The 20,192-nt window shown below is 38.7% G+C and overlaps 1 protein-coding gene across 4 annotated transcripts in view; it reads left to right on the top strand.

Moving 5' to 3' along the window:
- The first annotated feature begins 10,739 nt into the window (after positions 1–10,739).
- LOC116542211 (collagen alpha-4(VI) chain-like) overlaps positions 10,740–20,192 on the top strand; it is a 115,706-nt gene continuing 106,253 nt past the window's right edge. For 2 of the 4 annotated variants that reach the window (XM_032267037.1, XM_032267046.1), the window contains exons 1-2: positions 10,740–10,998; positions 11,109–11,195. The gene's annotated coding sequence lies outside the window, so the exon portion shown is untranslated. The remainder of the gene's footprint in view (positions 10,999–11,108; positions 11,196–20,192) is intronic. The other 2 variants (XM_032267031.1, XM_032267026.1) reach the window with 2 other exon arrangements.

Here is a 20,192-nt window from a genome sequence, read left to right as displayed (position 1 = left end):
CCAAAAAAAAAAAAAGGAAACAAATTCATTGCAAGAGATGGAAATTATATTTTAAAGCCTGAAAACAATAAAGAAATTCACTAAACAACAGGACTTATGGCCCTGGCTCCTTCAGAAAGAAAACTGGAAAGTGGTTGGGGAATGGTAGATTCTGGCATATGGTGGAAAGTTCACAGGTTGGCACCAGCTGGAACAGCTGAGTTTTGAAGGCATTCTGCTGACAGAACCCCACTCCCACGTTTAAGGAATCAGAATTCCCCAGAGGATTTTATGCAGACTAAGGTTTGAGATCCTTTGGTCTGCAGGTCCAAAAATTTCTGCTTCACCCACAAACTGGTATCTCCATTATGTTGTAAGAAATTATAGATGTTTTGAGAAACACTTTTTGTTAAACTAGATATTGAACGCCAACAACTATCGTGGTTATATTTTTAGTTCATTGTTTTCATTTAATGCTAAATAGCCTTTCTATTTCTTTAATTTTTCTTTTTTTTTTTTTTTTTTGAGACGAATCTTGCTCTTTTGCCAGGCTGGAGTGCAGTGGTGCAATTCTAGGCTCACTGCAACCTCCACCTCCTGAATTCAAGTGATTCTCCTGACTCAGCCTCCCAAATAGCTGGGACTACAGGAGCGTGCCACCATGCCCAGCTATTTTTTTTTATATTTTTAGTAGAGATGGGGTTTCACTATATTGACCAGGATAGTCTCAATCTCCTGATCTCGTGATCCGTCTGCCTCAGCCTCCCAAAGTGCTGGGATTACAGGCATGAGCCAACACGCCAGTCCTCTTTAATAATTTTTAAAACACCCTAAGGGCTTGTGAATGTATAATTCTACTTATAAATTATGTATTGTCTGGGAATTTGATTCATCAAAGAAAGTTACACCATCAAAAACAGAGTTCATCAGGATGGTCAGAGAAAACCTCATGAATATGAGCTGCAAGGGGTGTCTGTGAGAGGGTGTTTCTGGGGTTTTACCCATGGTGGTGGTGTCAGAGGGAAAAGCGGGTCATGTGACTGAAGTTAAAAAAAAAGAAACTGTTCAGGAAAATTAACTAAAAGTTGAGAACGAAGCAAAAAGGTCATTGCCTGACATTTTAATACCATGCTAGAGCACTTTCTAATAAGCCTGCCTCAGGGTATTCTGACTCTTAGGGAATGTAATTTTCTTTGACTAAGTACTCAGAATTAATTAGAGCCCATTTGTTTTACAGCTCTGCAAAGTTAAAGATTAAGTTGCATTAAACTGAAAAGGGACTTTTTTTTTTTGTCCAATAGAGAAGATAATCCCAAAGATTATCATTTGGTTGTCTTGTAGGAAATTAATTAGTATTGTATCTGACTTTATTATTTCAGCATGCTTTTAACACTGACCATATAAACCAGGTTTCTTTCATCCTTATGGGACTGGTTTTGTCTTTCTGCTAGTCCCTTCATTAATGAGTGGAGTAAAACCTTCACATGTGCTTATCTGTTTGTATTAATAACCTGGACATTATGCTTTCAGAAAGCATATCAAGTGTTTTGGGTTCTGAGGAGTAAGCTTAGTGTATTTTTGCAGTGCTATAAAGAAATACCTGAAGCTGGGTAATTGTTAAAGAAAGGCTTACTTTGGCTCACAGTTCTGCAGCTGTACATGTATGGCACCAACATCTGCCCAGCTTCTAGTGAGGGCTTCAGGAAGCCTACACTCTGTGGAAGGCAAAGGGAAAGCCCTCAGATTGCATGGCGAGAGACGAAGCAAGAGAGAGCTAGGGGGAGTTGCCACACTGTTCCCCCTCCTCCTCCTCTTCCTCTTTCTTCCTTTTCCTCCTCCTCCCCCTCCTCCTTCTTTTCTTCTGTCTCCCCTTCCCCTTCCACTTCCCCCCTCCCCCCTCCCCTCCCCCTCCCCTCCTCCTCCTCCTCCTCCTTCTTCTTCTCTTCCTTCTTTTCTCCTTCTCCTTCTTCCCCTTCTTCCCCTTCTTCTCCTTCTTCCCCTTCTCCTCCTCCTCCTCATCCCTTCTCCACTCCTCCTTCTCCTCTCTCTTCCTCCTCATCTTCTTCTTCTTCCCCTCCTCCTCCTCCTCCTCCTTCTTCTTCTTCCTCTTTCCCTTCTTTTCTTCTATTTGAGACCATCACCCAGGCTAGAGTATAGTGGCCCAATCTTGGCTCACTGAAACTTCCACCTTCCAGGATCCAGTGATCCTCCTGCCTCAGCCTCCCAAGTAGCTGGGACTACAGGCATGAGCCACCATGGATCAACTATGTAATTTGTTTAACAAAAAGTGTTTCTCAAGAGAGACCTGTTTCTCTCTTGGTTGCTATTTCCCCTCTTTCTTGCTTTTTTGTTACTTGGTCTCTCCCTTTTTGTTTTGAGTTCATTATTTGAGGTATTATTGTATCTTCTTACTATAAGTGATTTAAATTCCTCTTATAACTAAGCAGAGAAAAGCAATCAATAAAATAAAGACAGATGGCCTGATATTGCAATCTGACCTAAGATGATGTAGTTGTTCACAATTATTAGACTCTTTATTTTTATTCAAAACTAAGTTCTATGCTCAATTGCTATTTATTTCCTTAGCCAACAGTTTTTATTTTTTCCTCCTTTCTTGCTTTTTTGTTGCTTGGTTTCTCTTTTTGTTTTGGGTTTATTATTTGGGACATTATAGTGCTGTCTTATTATAAGCTGTTTAAATTCCTGCTATAGCAGGAATTTATAAGCAGGAGAAAACAATCAATAAAATAAAGATAGGTAATTCAGTATTGTAGCTTGACTTAAATTCATGTGGTTGTTCACAATTATTAGGCTCTTTATTTTTATTTTATTTTAGTTTTTGGCTAGTATCTGTAGGGTTAAATAGTTAGAAGAGAGAGCTACAGATCTGTTATCTTAAAATTTTTTGCTATCATGTTAAAATAAAGCAAGTCTCAGACTGAATTTAACCAGACACTTACATTTAAGCAGTTGCAAACAGGCAGAGTAGGATTAGAATTAGCATTAGTTTATAGATCACCTGTTCAGCAAGATCAAGAAAGTGTTAGTTCTTTGTCTTATAGGAGATCCGATAGTATCCTGCTTGCATGAAACAAAGGCTCGATAGAAGGCAATGAGACAATGTTCTAGGGATAAGATTTGGATCACCATCTAGTTAGAGCAAAGGGACCAAGAATCCTTCCAAATCAGGGGATGGACACAGAACCTTGGAGTATCAAGTCTTAGGCAATATTTCTAAAGTACACTGGATTGGCCAAATTCTTATATCCAGTTTGTACGATGATAGTGTCTCTCATATTTCTATCAAGTCCACATATCTAGAACATCATAGATTTCACTAAAGAAAATCAATTTCCAATGGCCACTAGGCTAATTAAAAAAATGTTGGAGATAAAGATAGCTGAAGGACTGGTTGTAGCCGTATCTGCTGTGTGGCCTTTTGATGAAATGCTGCTTGGCTTTTCAGATTAAGGCAATTCACTTCCCCTAGGACACAGATGAAAGCTAAAGCCCACATACCATATTGTTTCTGGAAAAGTGTTCTAGAGAATTTACCCACCACATCATATCCATGATATGGGAAAATTTCACTCATGCTCTATTACTCTGCTGTAGGAATTAAATAATAAGCCACAAATTCTTTGAAATAACCTTGATTAACATGAAAGTTGATTTCCATAGCAGTAAAATTGAAAAGGTGTTACTTTTGTCAATGCAAGCGCTTTTGAGAAGGCAACACACTGCTTTACATAGAGTAGGAAGATTAGAAAATATTTACACACTAGATGAAAAAAATAGCATTAAAATTATTTTTAGCCTGGATCTTGTCTAATAAAGTTGATTTTTGGGTTTAAGTCAGTTTTATTAAAAGGCAACTTCTCGTGGTAGTCAAAAGTTTACTTAATATAAACCTCTGAAAGATCACTGACTTTCTGAAAAAGCATTTTAAAGTAACCTTGAGAAAGTTTGTTGTAAGGAATTACATTTGTTAGAATATTTATTATAGAGAGCAGTGTTTGTTATTTTAAGTTGTAAACTATGTTTGTCATTGGAGGTTGAACTTATGGCCGACCTTGAGATCACTGATCTCCTGACCTCTTAATTTTGTTGTTATTAACTAATGATTGTACAATAATTAAGCATTTTTTTGGAGAGAGGAGTATTCATCCTTGGACAAGTTCTATCCAACTAAATGTTAAATACATAAATTTAGTGGATAAAGACACACGGCAAATTATCTTTTCCCCACAATGGGTTTGGAGCTGTTTTCTGATGAAGTTTTGTTACAGAATTACTGAACGTTCTGGGTGCTGTTTTGAAAATAATGATATCATATGAATGACCATTTAAAAGCTCAGGCTTTGACTGTATAAAGTTAGTTATCTTTTGTTGTTGTTGTTTATGTTTTGTTTCTTAGTCCTTTCTTGGTCTGCTCTTTGTCATGGGTTTGGAAATCTTGTCTCTCCAATGAGCATAACTTTTGGGTCTTGAATTCCAAGAGGCCAGTGAAGTGCCACTTACATTGTGAATACTTAGCCAGCATTGTTGGTGAAAACTGGGGCTCTTCGTTTTTCCAGGGATCCAGTTTTGGGGTGTAGGGATGGAGAAGAATGGTTTAAAGGGTCCTTGATGCCTTTCCCTCTGATCTCAAATGAGGAAGGACTTCAAGTCTCTGTGATTTCAGGGGATGAGGTTGGGGAACAAGACTTATGGTCCTATGTATCTCTTTCAGCTTCCAGATCAGGAGGAATTTGAGAGGGTGACCAGGCTGATGTTACCAACAGAAGTTTATTCACCAATAAGCACATGCTGTCCTGGTGGGGCCTCATATTGGCACGTGGAGTTGACAATTATCCTTCTTCTTTGTGGCTGCTAGTATGTTATCTCTCAAAGAGGTACCCTGAATCACAGACTACATTTATTGCATTGTTTCTCCTTTTGCCATTTCTCACCCATGTTGTTGTGAGATGTAGCTTACATCCTAAATTCTGCCCCAGCCTGGTTTTTACGCAGTTGTTATTGAATACATGATGTTACAAATTTGTGACTAGCATTGCTGGATTCATTCTATTAGGCACAAATGAAATATAGATCTTGAAGTTTTAGAACACTAGAACTGTAACCAAGTCTTAGGAATTCTTGAGATTAGCACCAAGTCTTCTCTTTCCAGCCCTAAAACTCCCTGGCTCTTCAATAATCTCGTCCTTTTTGAAGTCACTGTGAACTTTATTTCTTATGTAAACTTCCAGGCTTCGGTAGGGTCTGAATAGTTTTAATTTTTTGGTTAAATCTCATTATCTCTGCCACTCTTTCCTGAGGTCACTCCTTCATTCCCTACCCTTTGCCCTCCCATCAGTGAAGATGAAAATGGAAACATTTTTATTTAAGGCAGCTTTCAGATAAAAGAGCTGAGAGGGTATAAAAGGAGCAAAGTGAGTAGTGATTTTCTTGGCCAGTTACCCAAGAAAATGACTGTTAATTGCTTATGTTTCCCTTGGGCAAATCATATCACTATTTTGGACATCAGCTTTCTCTTAAAAATAAGAGGTTTGACTAGATAAGTTGTAAGATCCCTTCCAGGAATAAGTTCTGTGAATGTACGTTTGATGCAACTGGGTTTTATAGTTGGCTCTCGGATGATTCCTGGTAGCAAAAGAAAATAGAAAATGTGGTTGAATTATATGGTGCTCATTGTCTGACAAAAAGAAGTGTAGGCTTGCATCTGCAGAGATGGAATAAAACTCAAGTAAGAGTTCCATTCAATATGAAACCCTGGAGAAAGTTTTAAATTGTGTCTGTGCAAAAGTCATAGGGATCCTGGATCATAAGTGACCAAAGTTCAAATTGAGCTAGTTGAAGCAAATAAGGTAATATATTGATTCTCATAAACAATGACAACACCCGGGCAAAACCAAAAAAACAAAACAACACAAAACAAAATGTTTGCCGGGCGCGGTGGCTCAAGCCTGTAATCCCAGCACTTTGGGAGGCCGAGGCGGGTGGATCACGAGGTCAAGAGATCGAGACCATCCTGGTCAACATGGTGAAACCCCGTCTCTACTAAAATTACAAAAAATTAGCTGGGCATGGTGGTGCGTGCCTGTAATCCCAGCTACTCAGGAGGCTGAGGCAGGAGAATTGCCTGAACCCAGGAGGTGGAGGTTGCGGTGAGCCAAGATCAAGCCATTGCACTCCAGCCTGGGTAACAAGAGCGAAACTCCGTCAAAAAAAAAAAAAAAAAAAAAAAAAAATGTTTAAAAGCCACCAACACATGGAAAGGGCAGGATGCAGTCACTTGAATGTTCTCAGGATTTTATCTCTGCCTTCCTCAGTGTTTTGGGGTCAGGCTGGCTGCCCCACAAAGCTCAACAGGAAACTTCAGCACACATCTGTAAAGCTTCATAACTAGAGATGTTAGGAAAAAAAACCTAAGGAAGAACTCTGATTGGCCAGCATTGGGTCAACTGTGATTCCTGATTCCTGGACCGACTGTGGTATGTGGACTGAGATCTGTGGTCAGCGATTCCCACCGGAACTGAATATGGAATTTTCCCATAAGTTGAGTAGTTACCACTTAAGGCATGCAAAAACAAATGACTGTTTCGCTGTTGCTCTCTTTCCTATACTCTAGGTTCAGGTCCATCACATACATTTGCCCTTTCCAAAAGTCTACCATACTCTTAAAAGCCTCTAGGTCTTAAAAAATTCTGGCTTAGCTCCCGCCTGAAGTTTACCTGCCCAGCCTTCTCAGGGTCTATCTCTAAGTGCTTTTCATGGCTATCACTAGCAACTTCAATAGATTAATCTGTGTTATGAACAAATTGACTAGACGTGATAAAGTTCATCTGATGAAGATCACCAAGGGCATATTTACTATTCAACAATGTTAGGTTAACCTGTGACCAAGGGGGACCGCATGTCAGAGAAACCAGCATGCACCTCACTTGACAAAGGAAGACACAGGCTTGTTACTGTATTTGTGGGAGGGGTGGGGTTTAGGTAAAATGTAAATGAAGCAGTGTGTTCTAGCTCAAAGCAAAGCAGGGCAGCGGATAAAAGTGTTGACATTCAGCCTGAAACTGTCTTGTTTCATCAGAAACTACAAAGTTAAGATAAATGTGGAATGTTGCATGCAAAACCTTTATCTGTAGCTCTGCATGTGGAAATTCAGGGTATTTTTTGGTATTAAAATGAGTTAGCTCCTCCAGGCAAGAATGAGGCGTTTCATTCTCATTAAATGTGATTTCAAACAGTAAAGTTTCCGATGGTCTATGATTTCAGAAAACAAGTTTTCTTATGTCTTTTTTTAATTAGCAAAAGCAGTTTTGGTTTTTTTTTTTTAAACACAGCTTCACAAAGGAGATTCTTTTCCCTCCAACTGTCAGATATGCTCTTGATCAGGGTCTTTCTTAAAATAATACCATAGCTTTTGTAGTCTAACATCAAGAAGTAATTTAAAGTGGAAATGTGATGTCAATGTCAGTTACAAGGGGAAGCTGGAGAAGGCTTTGTTTTTTGGAGCTGGAGTCTTGCTCTGTAGCCCAGGCTGGAGTAATCACAGCTCACTGCAACCTCCACCTCCCAGGTTCAAGTGATTCTCCTTTCTTAGCCTCCCAAGTAGCTGGGATTACAGGTGCACACCACTATGCCCAGCTAATTTTTGTGTTTTTAGTAGACGCAGGGATTCACCATGTTGGCCAAGCTGGCCTCGAACTCCTGACCTCAAGTGATCCATCCACTGTGGCCCCCTAAAGTGCTGAGATTACAGGCCCGAGCCACCACGCCTGGCCAGAAGGTCTTTTTTAAGTTTAAACATATGATTGAGGTTTACGCACTTCCCCCAGCCCCAAAGGCAACCCTCAAATGATTTGCTCACTGATTCACTCTGTGAATATTTGTTGAGATCCTACTATGTGCCCATCATTGTAAAGATGATATTTCTATCTCTGAGCAACTCATAATTTAGTGAGGGAAACCATGAGGGAGTAAACAAACCCACTAAGCCCTGATGAGGGCAATAGTGGATTTAAATTTTTTTTTTTTTTTTTCAGATGGAGTTTCCCTCTTGTTGTCCAGGCTGGAGTGCAGTGGTGCAATCTTAGCTCACTGCAACCTCTGCCTCCCAGGTTCTAGTGATTCTCCTGCCTCAGCCTCCATAGTAGTTGGAATTACAGACACGTGCCACCATGCCCGGCAGGATTTTGTGTTTTTAGTAGAGACGGGGGTTTCACCATGTTGGTCAGGCAGGTCTCGAACTCCCGACCTTAGGTGATCCGCCCGCCTCGGCCTCCCAAAGTGCTGGTATTACAGGCATGAGCCACTGCATCCGGCAAGATTTTGGTTTAAATGTTTGTAAGAACAAAGAGGATGGAGTTATGGATTGTCATCTGAAGAATCTGGTCCCAATTCTGGTGAAAATAGGGGGTGAGTGAGGTCTTGGGCTGCAGAGATTCCATTTTGAGGAAGTTACCAAGTGCAGCAGGTTCTGTTGGTCCAGGACCCTGTAGTGTGTCTTTCAGCTCACCTACTGGGGGCAGCTGCTGAGCATGTGCTCTGCCTTCCATGACGAATGTCCAGGCTTCAACATCTCTGCATGAGGGGTTTTCCCATGGAGAAGGGAGCCTGCTTAGCCTCCCTCCTGGGCAGCTGGGATGTGCTGGGATTTACGCACTTCCCCCAGCCCCAAAGGCAACCCTCAACCACTGAGGGATGGCAACTGTCTCTCATGGGGACGGTTCTGAGTGTCCTTTTCTAGAGTTGCTCAGAGGTCCCCAGTGGGATTGAATTCCAGTTGTTTACAGAGATAGCACACTCATGAAAGCACACGTCTTGGCTTTTCTTTCTTCAGGTCTTACTTTACCTATTCCTCCCTTGCTTCCTTGGATCACTTTCCAAATAAATCACCTACATCCAAGTTCTTGTCTCAGGATCAGCTTTGGGAGAAATCCAAACTAGACCAGCCAGCTTCTCCCTTGTGAGGGAATAGCACCCAGAAAGAGTAGGAAGATGTCTTGAGGGTCAAAGACAGGAGACAGAGTAGACAAAAGTGGTGAAAACCCTGAAATAACAGAAGAAATAAGGACCTTTCTAATTAACCAGGGTCAGTCTTAGACAGAGTTCAAGACCTTGAGCTCAAGGTCATCTTGGTATCCAAGATACTCCAGATGGCCCTGGAAGGATAAAACAGAGACTTGAGGTAGGGAATGTTACTGGGTGAGTGAGTCAGAGGACAGAACACTGCTTCCTGAGAAGATAGGGGCAGAAGAATGAGTGCATGGCAATAAGTAGCTGAGCTTAACTGTTTTTGCTGAAGAATTCGATGCATGATAACATTTCTTTGAGGGAATCGGAACATTTGGGAAACACATTGCTTCTTGGCTATATGCTAAGTGACTCTATTTCCAAGCAGAACAAAACTTTGCCCCTGTTATCTTTACATTATGGGTAAATTAAGGGTACATTGATGACGAATGAACTAGTCTATCATTTTGGAAGTTATCCTCTGAGTAGGAGGCACTGTAGGTTTTCTGTATAAATTTAGCAATCCTGGAAAAACCCAGAGAAGCATAAATTTAAACTCTGTTAATGACAGACTATCTTTCAGCGACAGTTTATTTCAGGAAACTTCATTTGACCCCATTTCCTCGAATACTTATGCCAGAAACTAAACACCACTGCATTCCAAGTATTGGTCCTCTGATTTTGAGATAGTGGTGATAAGCATGTATTCAAAATATGATGGTGATGGTAGCTGACCCCCTCACTCCTAATCCATCATCTCTCACCTTCTTCTGTGGTAATAGAGTTAAACTGAGTGTGGGCTGCCTGGCTGGAAACCAAGCCCTCCTTGCAGCTGGGCATGGCTGTGTGACCAAGCTCTGCCTAATGGAATGGTAGTTGGAGTGATGTGAGCCATTTCTGCCTTTCTTGATTAGGAGGAAGTCCCTGGGCTTAGCTCTTTCACCCTTCCCACTGGCTACTCTGGTGATACTTGCAGAAACCTCGGATGCCGTGTGTTGAATGCGACATGTGTGCATTCATCTGGGTCTCTGAATGAGTATGGAGAGAAAAGCCTTCGCTGACCTGGAATACCTACTTTGGACTAAACAGTGTGAGAAAGAAACAGTCTTTTTTGTCCTCTAAGCCATATTATTGTTAGATTTCTTGTTATAGCAGCTTAACTCTTACCCTAACTTATGCATATAAATGGATACACACACACACACACACACACGCACACACACACCCCTCCACCCTAATCTATAATCTGATTGACATGGGATAGTTTAGAGTACCCGAGGTTTATATAGACATTTGTGCTTCCCTGCCTAGGTAAAGCATATCAATGCAGGGAGCATATGTCATTGTTTCATTCATTAAATTATTTCTTCATTCATTCATCCGTCCATCAATCCATCCAACCATGAATCCATTCATCCATTAGTCCATTCATCCATTATATATGGTGTGTTGAGACTCAATATGTGTAAGACTGTTTACTATGGGATATCAGGGGATATGAATGACACAAAGATGAATGACACCCAGTTCCTGCTTTCAAGGAAACTTACAGCCTAGAGACTTTAGGTAAAAACTAAAACATTGAAATAGGGATAAGTATGATTAATTTTTATTCTTGAGAATTTTAATTAAAATTATAAAAGGGTAGTTTCATTTATATTACTTTATTATTCCTTTTTTTTTGGAGGATGCTGTCTCTTATGTTTTTGCGTTCATTTTCAAGACCAGTGTTTACAGAGTGAATAATCATTTTTATTTAATGGCAATAAAGCATGTATGAGTGCAAGCAATGTGTCAGTTACCATAAACATAACCCTTGCTCCTCCCCTTGCTCTCCTTCCACAGCCCTGGGAGAGTATTAAACACTGGAAAAGCTGAAGTGTCATTGTGCCCTTGAGGCTTCCTGTGCTCTAGGGAATTCCTGAGGCTCAAATAGCTTCTTAAGTAATGAAGACAAGAAAGAGAAATTGAAGTGACCAGCCTGAAAGATTTTGCCAGGTAAGAGGAATTTTCTTTTCCCAGGAATAGTTTTATGGGTTGGTGTTTTTTAGTTTATTTCTATTTATTTTTGCAAATGCATTTCTTATCTTTCATTCACATGCTGAAAGAGACAAAGCCATACAAAAGTATAAACAGATGAAAAAGAGAGTTTGAAAGAAAGATCGTTAGTAGCAAAGAAATGAAGAGAAATTGAGGTAAGATAAACCACACCCCCTAAAAAAAGGACACATTCCCTAAAAAACCACACCCTCTAAAAAAGAATACTTGTTAGATATGAGAGAAAGAGTAACACCTAGAATGAAAACTATGATAAAGGGGATTTGCAACTCTTTGAACACTTATTGATCAGGAAGGCATGAAATATTTGGAAATGCATCTAGGATTTACCATCTGTGTGGAAAGAAGAACTTGACTTATGTTATGGGGGACTCATGTAGGTTTTATGAATTATTTCATTGATACAAAGCTTTGGGGGACTTTAAAATTGGAGACTAGTTTACAATGGTAAGGCCAAAGGAAGAAGAAAACATTAAGTATTTAATGACTAAACAGGCGTAGTAGAGATAAAAAACTCAGATAAAAAATGACTCTCCCTCTCAGAGTAGTCCCAGAGGCAATTGGGGCAATGTTGAGAAGTGAATCTCCTCTGTTTAATTTCCCAGGATTCACATAGTTTGACTACCATTCTCTTTACATTTGATTATCATATATACTTTTCTTTTCCTTTCTTTTCTTTTTTTTTAACATGGAGTCTTGCTTTGTTGACCAGGCTGGAGTGTAGTGGTATGATCTCACCTCACTGCAATCTCTGCCTCCCAGGTTCAAGCCATTCTCCTGCCTCACCCTCCAGAGTAGCTGGTACTACAGGCAGCAACACTCCCAGCTAATCCCAGTTAGTTTTTTTTTTTTTTTTTTTTTGTGTGTGTGTGTTTGTTAGAGATGGGGTTTTACCATGTGCCCAGGCTGGTTTCCAACTCCTGACCTCAGGTGATGTGCCCACCTTGGCCTCTCAAAGTGTTAAGATTACAAGCGTGAGCCACTACACCCGGCCTACTATATATACTTTTAATAAATAAGTTAACTACTTAATTTTTAAATAAAATTTTTCAAACCTATAGAAAAATTAAAAGAATTCATAGAGAATATGTGTGTACTCTGGATCTAGCTTACATCATTAACATTTTAATATGCTTGCTCTGTCACTTATCTATTCTTCTACCCCTCCATTAACCTATCTTGTACTTTGATTCATTTTAAGGTTAATTGTAGACATCAATATGCTTTTCCCTGAACACTTCAGCATGCATATAATTTACTAGGGTTCAAGAAAATGATTATTTTTATTGAGCACTTCAATAAAAGTTAATGTGAAATTGATTAAAATTAGACTTCACGTGCAATTTATAGATGCCTGGGGTTGGTACTTCTACATTTGAATTCACTAAGCAAACATAGGAATGGTGATGACTATCAGGGATGACTTCTATGGGATAAAAGAATCAAATATTGGCTGAGAATTATTCCACAGGAGAAAAATCTATCACTCTTTTGATCTCTTTTGTATTGATCTTCAGATGTTAAGACACAGGTTCAGGGTATCAAAAAATATAGAAGGGCCCTTTTAAATTTCAGCCCCTGAATGTAGCCCAGTAGCCTTTGAAGACAGAATTCTGTCTGGTAGTCTGACTCACAGGAATGAGCTTTGAAAGGTCTGTGGAGGCATTTATTTTGCCACTGGGCTATAGTAGTAGAGCCCCGTCTACATTTTGCAAAAACAGCAAATATGAAGCATTGAGAGAATTACAGGAAAGTGAAGTGATGACAAATATTTACCTGATATTTTGGCCTTAAATATTGTGAGGCTAAAAAGATGATTCCTTTGAAAGAGATCCTGCAGGAAATTGTCTTGCCCAACCATTCCAACCTAATCTTGTATCTTATGTTTGAGCCACTCACTATCTAAACGAATTTTTGTGGTTTTGAGTTTATTTATTTATTTATTTGCAACAGTCTCCCTCTGTTGCCCAGGCTGGAGTGCAGTGGCGCGATCTTGGCTTACTGCAACCTTTGTCTCCTGGGCTCAAGAGATTCTCATGCCTCAGCCTCCCAAGTATCTGGGATTATAGGTGTGCTCCATCATGCCTGGCTAATTTTTGTATTTTTGATAGAGATGAGTTTTCCCCATGTTGGCCAGGGTGGTCTCAAACTCCTTGAGTGATCTGTCCACTTTGGTCTCCCAAAGTGCTGGGACTGCTGTCCTGAGCCACTGAGACCTGCCAACTGTGAGTTTTAGATTCATCTTTCTGAACATATCTCCCCCTGCCTCTTTGGGCATTGGTTGCAATCACAGCCTGGTTGCTCTTTTAGATTTCTCTGAGCTCTTAAACAAAAACCCCTTCAAATACTATGCCTATGGCCTGGTTTTGCTAGTTCCACATATCTGCCATGTGTTTAGTTTTATGCTGTTCTGGTTAAATTTTTAATACAAATTGACTAAAAATATAATAGTAATTAAAGTATAAAAGAGAGCCCAATAGGCTTTGAGTCCTCCATTTACCAAAATAATGGGAGTTCTAGGGATCTTTCCAAGAGTCCTTCCAACCTTTTTATAGAACATTCTGTCTTAAGTACAGGAAGTCTGTTTTTTTCAAACAAAATGAATTTATGCAACAAATATTTGTTGAGCGCCTGCTACATGCCAGGCACTGGAGTCATATCATGGAAAGCAAAAGGATTCTTCTTGGTGCTTATGTTGTAGCTGGAAGTGGGGACATGTCAAATAGATAACTAATAACCATGACAAATATTATATAGCATGTTAGAAGGTGATTCAGGGCAGGGTGAAATGAAAAGCAGAGCAAGCTAAGGAGGATTGAGTGTGCTGGGAGCACAAAGGTGAGCACTTTAAATAGAGTGGTCAGGATGGACCTTATTGAGCAGCTGACATTTGAATAAGACTTGAAGGAGATAAGGGAATTAGTCATGGAGATATGGAGAAGAGCTTTCCAGGCAGAGTAGACAGCAAGTGCAAAGACCCTAAATAGGGAGTGTATCTGACTTATTTAAAGAACAGCACGTAGGTCAAAGTGATTAGAGTATAAGTGAAGGTGAGAGATGAGTCAGAGAGAAAACTAGGGACCAGATCACATAGGACCATGCAGGCTATTTTGTCTTTTTCCTCTGAGTAAAACTGGGGGCCACTGGAGGGCTTTGGTCAGAGTAACTTAAGTTTAAAAGGAGTTTCTCTGGATGTATGTTGAGAAGAGACTTCAAGAAGAAAGGTTAGAAGCAGGGAGACCCATGGTGGTTGTTGCAGTCATCAGGCAAGAGAGACGATGGTGGCTTGCACTAGGCTGTTTCAGCAGAAATGGTGAGAGATGGTCAGTTTCTGGATATACAGCTTTGAAGGTATAATTATGCGACCTTCACAAAGTTTTGTAGCCTAGTCAATGAATCTTGCAATCTATAAAGAAATATCTTTACCTTTCTGAGGGCCGCATAGGTTTGTGCTGCTGCATTTAGTGAATTTTTCAATATGGCTTTTAAAAACTCATTATATACCATGTAACATTAAAAAAAAACTGAAGAAAGAATAGTTCAATGTCACTTAGTTATTTTAAACTGAGATCCTAGAGACAGATTAATTTCAAAGAACACTTTTTTTTTTTTTTTTTAATCGGCTGAATGTGGTGGCTCATATCTGTAATCCCAGCACTTTGGGAGGCTGGGGTGGGTGGATCACTTGAGCTCAGGCGTTCAACACCAGCCTGGGCAAAATGGGGAAACCCTGTCTCTACTGAAAATACAAAAATTATCCAGGCATGGCAACAAAGGCCTGCTGTCCCAGCTACTCAGGAGGCTGGGGCATGAAAATCTCTTGAGCCCTGGAAGCGGAGGTTGTAGTGAGCTGAGATCATGCCACAGTGCTTCAACCTGGATGACAGAGCGAGACTCCATCTCAGAAACAAACAAACAAAAATCAATACACAGTATTTTTACCTACTTATAGGGGAACAGGTGGCATTTTGTTACATGCATTGAAGGTGTAATGATCCGGTCAGGGTATTTAAGATATCCATCACCTTGAGCTTTATCATTTCTATATTTTGAGAATATTTTAAGTCCTCTCTTCTAGCTATTTTGAAATATACATTACATTGTTAACTATAGACACCCTACTCTATCATTAAACATTAGAACTTATTCCTTCTATCTACTGTGTGTTTGTATCCATACAAACATAACCTCTCTTTATTCCCCTTCCTCCACACCCTCCCAGCCTCTCTTAAATATCATTCTATTCTTACCTCACAAGATCAATGTTTTTTAGCTTTCACAGATGAGTGAGATCATGTGTAAGTATTTATATTTCTGTACCTGGCTTATTTCACTTAAGATAATGACTTTCAGTTCCATCCATGTTGCTGCAAATGACAAGATTTCATTCTTTCTTATGGCCAAATGGTATTTCATTGTGTATATATGCTACATTTTCCTTATCCATTCATCTGCTGGTGGACACTTGGTTGATTCCACGTCTTTCCTATTGTGAATAGTGCTGCAGTAAGCATGGGGGTGCAGGTATCTTTTTGATAGCTGATTTCTTTCCTTTCAATAAATACCCAGTAGTGGGATTTCTGGATTTTATGGTAGTTCACTTTTTAGATTTTTGGGAAATCTCCATGTTGTTTTTTGTAATGGCTGTATTAGTTTATGTTCCCACCAGCAGTATGTGAGTTCTTTTTTTTAAAAAAATACTCATCAGTGTCTGTTATTTTTTGTCTGTTTTTTTTTTTTTTTTTTTTTTTAATAGCCATTCTAACTAGGTTAAGATGATATCTTCTTGTGGTTTTGATTTGCATTTCTCTGATGATTAGTGATGTTGAGCATTTTTTTCCTATACCTGTTGGCCATCTGAATGTCTTCTTTTGAGAAATATCTATTTAGGTCCTTTGCACACTTTTTAATGGAATTATTGACAGCTGGTTTTAAAGAGCTTATTTCACCCAAGTAACCACACTGACACCAGTTGAGTATCACATCTGGTACCTGGATTCAACAATTTAAAGAGGCTGTCTCTCATTGTTGTAAAGTCTGCTACAATCAAAATATCACTTTTGACATAGTGTGGTTATTTCCTAGGCATAATGAAGCAAAAAATGTAGTCAGCTCTTTGATTCAAGCAAAGAATAAAAAATGCTAAGGTTTGGTTCTATCAATGAGAGAGGACTAAGTTTTTGGGATTTTGTTCTGTAGATTACTGCTTGGCAAAAGTGATGGTAACATCTCCAATTTTGTAGCCTTGTCAAAGTCCATCCTCCCCCATTAGCTCCTGCCATCTTCACAATAACTGCCATGTGGCAATGGCAAGTCATCATTGCCTTTATTTTATAGCTGACAGAGCCAAGGCATAGAGAGTTTAGGAGACTTGCAGGAAGTCATGTAACAGGAATGTGTCAGGGCTGACACTTGAACTAGAAAATTCAAAGTCAAGTTCTGTGCAATTTTTTTTACTGAAGCACACTACACTTTCCAGTTTCTGGAGCAAACTTCTTAAAGAATATAAAGGAAATAAAGAATTGTGTATAGGATGCCAAATTAGACAATTGCAGGTGGTCATCAGGTCTTGTCTTTATTCACTAGCATGACCTGCACTTTCTATGTTTTCTGGTGACAGGAAGGGTGGGGGTGACAGGAGTGTCCTGACCTGCCCAAGGCCTTTGGAGAGGCCCAATCTGCTTAGTGGATTGTAGGCAGCCTTCCTGAATGAAAACTCAAAGATAGCCAAGCTTATGAAATGCGTGGTGATGAAGCTTATAAGTCACACATAAATGGAAAGAGTCTGAGTAAATATTCTTTTTTCCCTTGGATTAAATCATTCAGCAATTTGTTCAAGCATATATTTTTACTTATTTTTTTATCTTTCTTTAACTCTTTTGCAAAACTACATGTCCAATTGTTTATATAGTCATCGTAAGAGGAAAAGGTTTATCAGTTTTCTTTCATGTATCCAGCACTACAGAGAGTTTTAAGACCAAATTCCATCTTCTGTGTGTTCCCAGGCCAGTGAGGGAAACACATAAGGAGATAATGACAATGCAGCATGGCAAATGTCATAGTTCTTTCCCCTAAACAATACAATTTGATTAACTGCAGTCCTCATGTTATACATAGCTCTCTAGACTTGCTTATCCTATTTGTCTGTTACTTTGTATCCTTTGACCTACATCTTCCCAAGATTTTACTTTCTGTGTCTGGCTTATTTCATGCATTTCACGTATTTCCTGGCAGGATCTCCATTTTAAGGCTAATATTCCATTGTATATCTATCTATCTCTTATTTCCTTTATCCATTCATCCGTCGATGAACACTCAGGTTGCTTGCATAGCTTGGCTATTGTGAATAGTGCTGCAAGAAACATGGGACCAGGTGGTGCCCATGTTTCTTGACCAAGTGGTGATTTCTTCTCATTTGAGAATATACCCAGCAAAGGAATTGCTAGATCATATGGTAATTCTTAATTTCTGTAGGAATTTCCATATTGTTTTCCATAATGGCTGTGCTATGTTTGAATATTTGTTCCTTCCAAAACTCCTGTTGAAATTTAATCCCCACTGTGGCAGCACTGAGAGGTAGGACCTTTAAGAGGTGATTGGGTCATGGGGGCACTGTCCTCATGAATGTTATAATCTTGATTATAATTAATTCTTGAATTAATGGATTAATAGGTTAACATGGGAGTGGGACTGGTGTCTTTATAAGCAGAGGAAGAGAGACCTGAGCTAGCACGCTGAACCCTCTCACCATGTGATGCCTGTGCTGCCTTGGGACTTCAAAGAGAGTTCCTACCAGCAAGAAGGCCCTCACGAGAGGTGGTCTCTTAACCTTGGACTTCTCAGGCTACGTAAATGTAAGCAATCAATTTCTTTTCTTTATATATTACTTTGTTTCAGATATTCTGTTATAAGCAAGAGGAAACAGACTAAGGCAGGCTGTTCCAGTCTACATTCCCAACAACAGTGTACCAGGATACTCTTTTCTTCATACGTTAACCGACATTTGTTATTTCTTGTCTTTTTGGTAATAGCCATACTAATGGGTATGAGGTAATGTCTCATAGTGGTTTTAATTTGCATTTCCCTGATGATTAGTGATGTTGAGCACCTTTTCATATATCCATTGGACATATTTATGTCTTCTTTGGAGAAATGCCTGTTCAATTCCTTTGCCTGTTTAAAAACCCGCCATGTAATATCTTTCTGCTATTGAGTGGTAAGAGTTCTTTACAAATTTTGGATATTAACCCCTTATCAGATATGTGCTTTGCAAATATTTTTTCCAATTCATAGATTGCCTTTTCATTTTGTTGTGCACTCATTTACTGTGCAGAAGCTTTGAGTTTGATGTAGTTCCCATTTATTTATTTTTGCTTTTGTAGCCTGAGCCTTTGGTGTGATATCCAAAAAAATTATTTTCAAAGCCAATGTTAAAGAGCTTTCCCCCATCTTCTCTTCTAAGAGTTTTATGGTTTCCAGTCTTATATTCAAGTCTTTTTTCCAGTTTGAGTTGATTTTTGTGTATAATGTAAGATAAATGTTCTATTTCTCTCTTTTATATGTAGAAATACAGTTTCCTAGCACCATTTATTATGGAGACTATTCTTTCCCCATAGTATCCTCTTGGCATTCTTGTTGAAAATTAGTTGACCCTCTATGTTTGGAGTTATTTCTGGGTTCTCTCTATTCTGTTCCATTGGTCTATGTTTCTGTTTTTATGCTGGTACAATACTGTTTTGGTTATTTTGACATTGTAATACATTTTAAATCATGAAGTATAATGCTTCCAACTTTGTTTTTCTTTCTTAGTATTGCTTTGGCTTTTTTGTTTGTTTGTTTGTTACGTGTGTAAGTCCATGTGAATTTCAGGATTATTTTTTTCTATTTCTGTGAACTGGAATTTTCATAGGGATTGCGTTAAATCTGTTTATTGCTCTGAGTAGTATGGGTAACAATATTAATATTCCAATCCATGAACATTAGATATCTTGCTTTTTATTTGTGCCTTTCTCAATTTCTTTCAGTAATGTTTTATAGTTTTCAGTGTACCAATCTTTGACCTCCTTGGTTAAATTGATTTTTAAGTATTTTACTTCTAGGATGCAATTATAAATGGGATTTTTTCTTGATTTCTTTTTCAGGTAGTTCATAGTTTTATATGTAGAAATGCTACTGATTTTTGTAGGTTGATTTTGTATCAACTTTACTGAGTTTATATATTAGTTCTAACTTTTTTGTGTGTGAAATTTTTGGGGTTCTCTACGGATAGGGACATGCCATCTGCAAATAGAAATAGTTTTCCTTCTTTCTTTCCAATTTGGATGACTTTTTTCTTTCTTTTTCTTGACTAATTGCTCTTGCTAGTACTTTCAGGACTGTGTTGAATAAAAGTGGTGAGAGTAGACATCCCTGCCTTATACCAGATTAGTGGAAAAGCTTTCAGTTGTTCCCTGTTGATTAAAATGTTAGCTGTGGGTTTTTCATAAATGATCTTTATTTTGTTGAGGAACTTTCCTTCTATACCTAAACTGTTAAGAGTTTTTCTTATCAAGAAAGGATATTGAACTCTGTGAAATGCGTTTTTTAATGCCAGTTGAGATGATCATGTTATTATTATCTCTTGTTCTGTTAGTGTGATGGATAATATTGATTGATTTGTGTATATTAAATCATCCAAGGATAAATTCCACTTGGTTATGATGTATAATCTTTTTGATGAGTTGTTGAATTTGGTTTGCTAGTATTTTATTAAGGATTTTCGTATCAATCTTCATTAGAGATATTCACCTGTAGCTTTTTAAAATTGTGGTGTCTTTGTTTGAGTTAGATATTAAGGTGATAGTGGCCTCATAAAAATATGTTTGGAAGCATTCCCTTTAATTCTATTTTTGATAGGGTTTAGGAAGTATTGGTAATAACTCTTTAAATGCCTGATAGATCAACCATGAACCCATCTGGCTCTGGACTTTTCTTTTTAGGAAAGTTTTAAATTACTTCTTTAATCTCTTGATTAAAAATAAATCTGTTCGAGCTTTCTATTTCTGCTTGATTCAATCTTGGTAAGTTGTATTTTTCTAGGCAGTTATCCATTTCCTCTAGGTTATCCAATTTGTTGCCATGTAATTGTTCATAAT

Source organism: Sapajus apella, unplaced genomic scaffold (assembly GCF_009761245.1).
Source record: "Sapajus apella isolate SASKATOON/1434 unplaced genomic scaffold, GSC_monkey_1.0 scaffold4, whole genome shotgun sequence".
In the NCBI taxonomy this organism is placed as follows: domain Eukaryota; kingdom Metazoa; phylum Chordata; class Mammalia; order Primates; family Cebidae; genus Sapajus; species Sapajus apella.
Note: the sequence above shows the minus strand (reverse complement) of the source record. Positions and strands in the feature narration are given on the sequence as shown.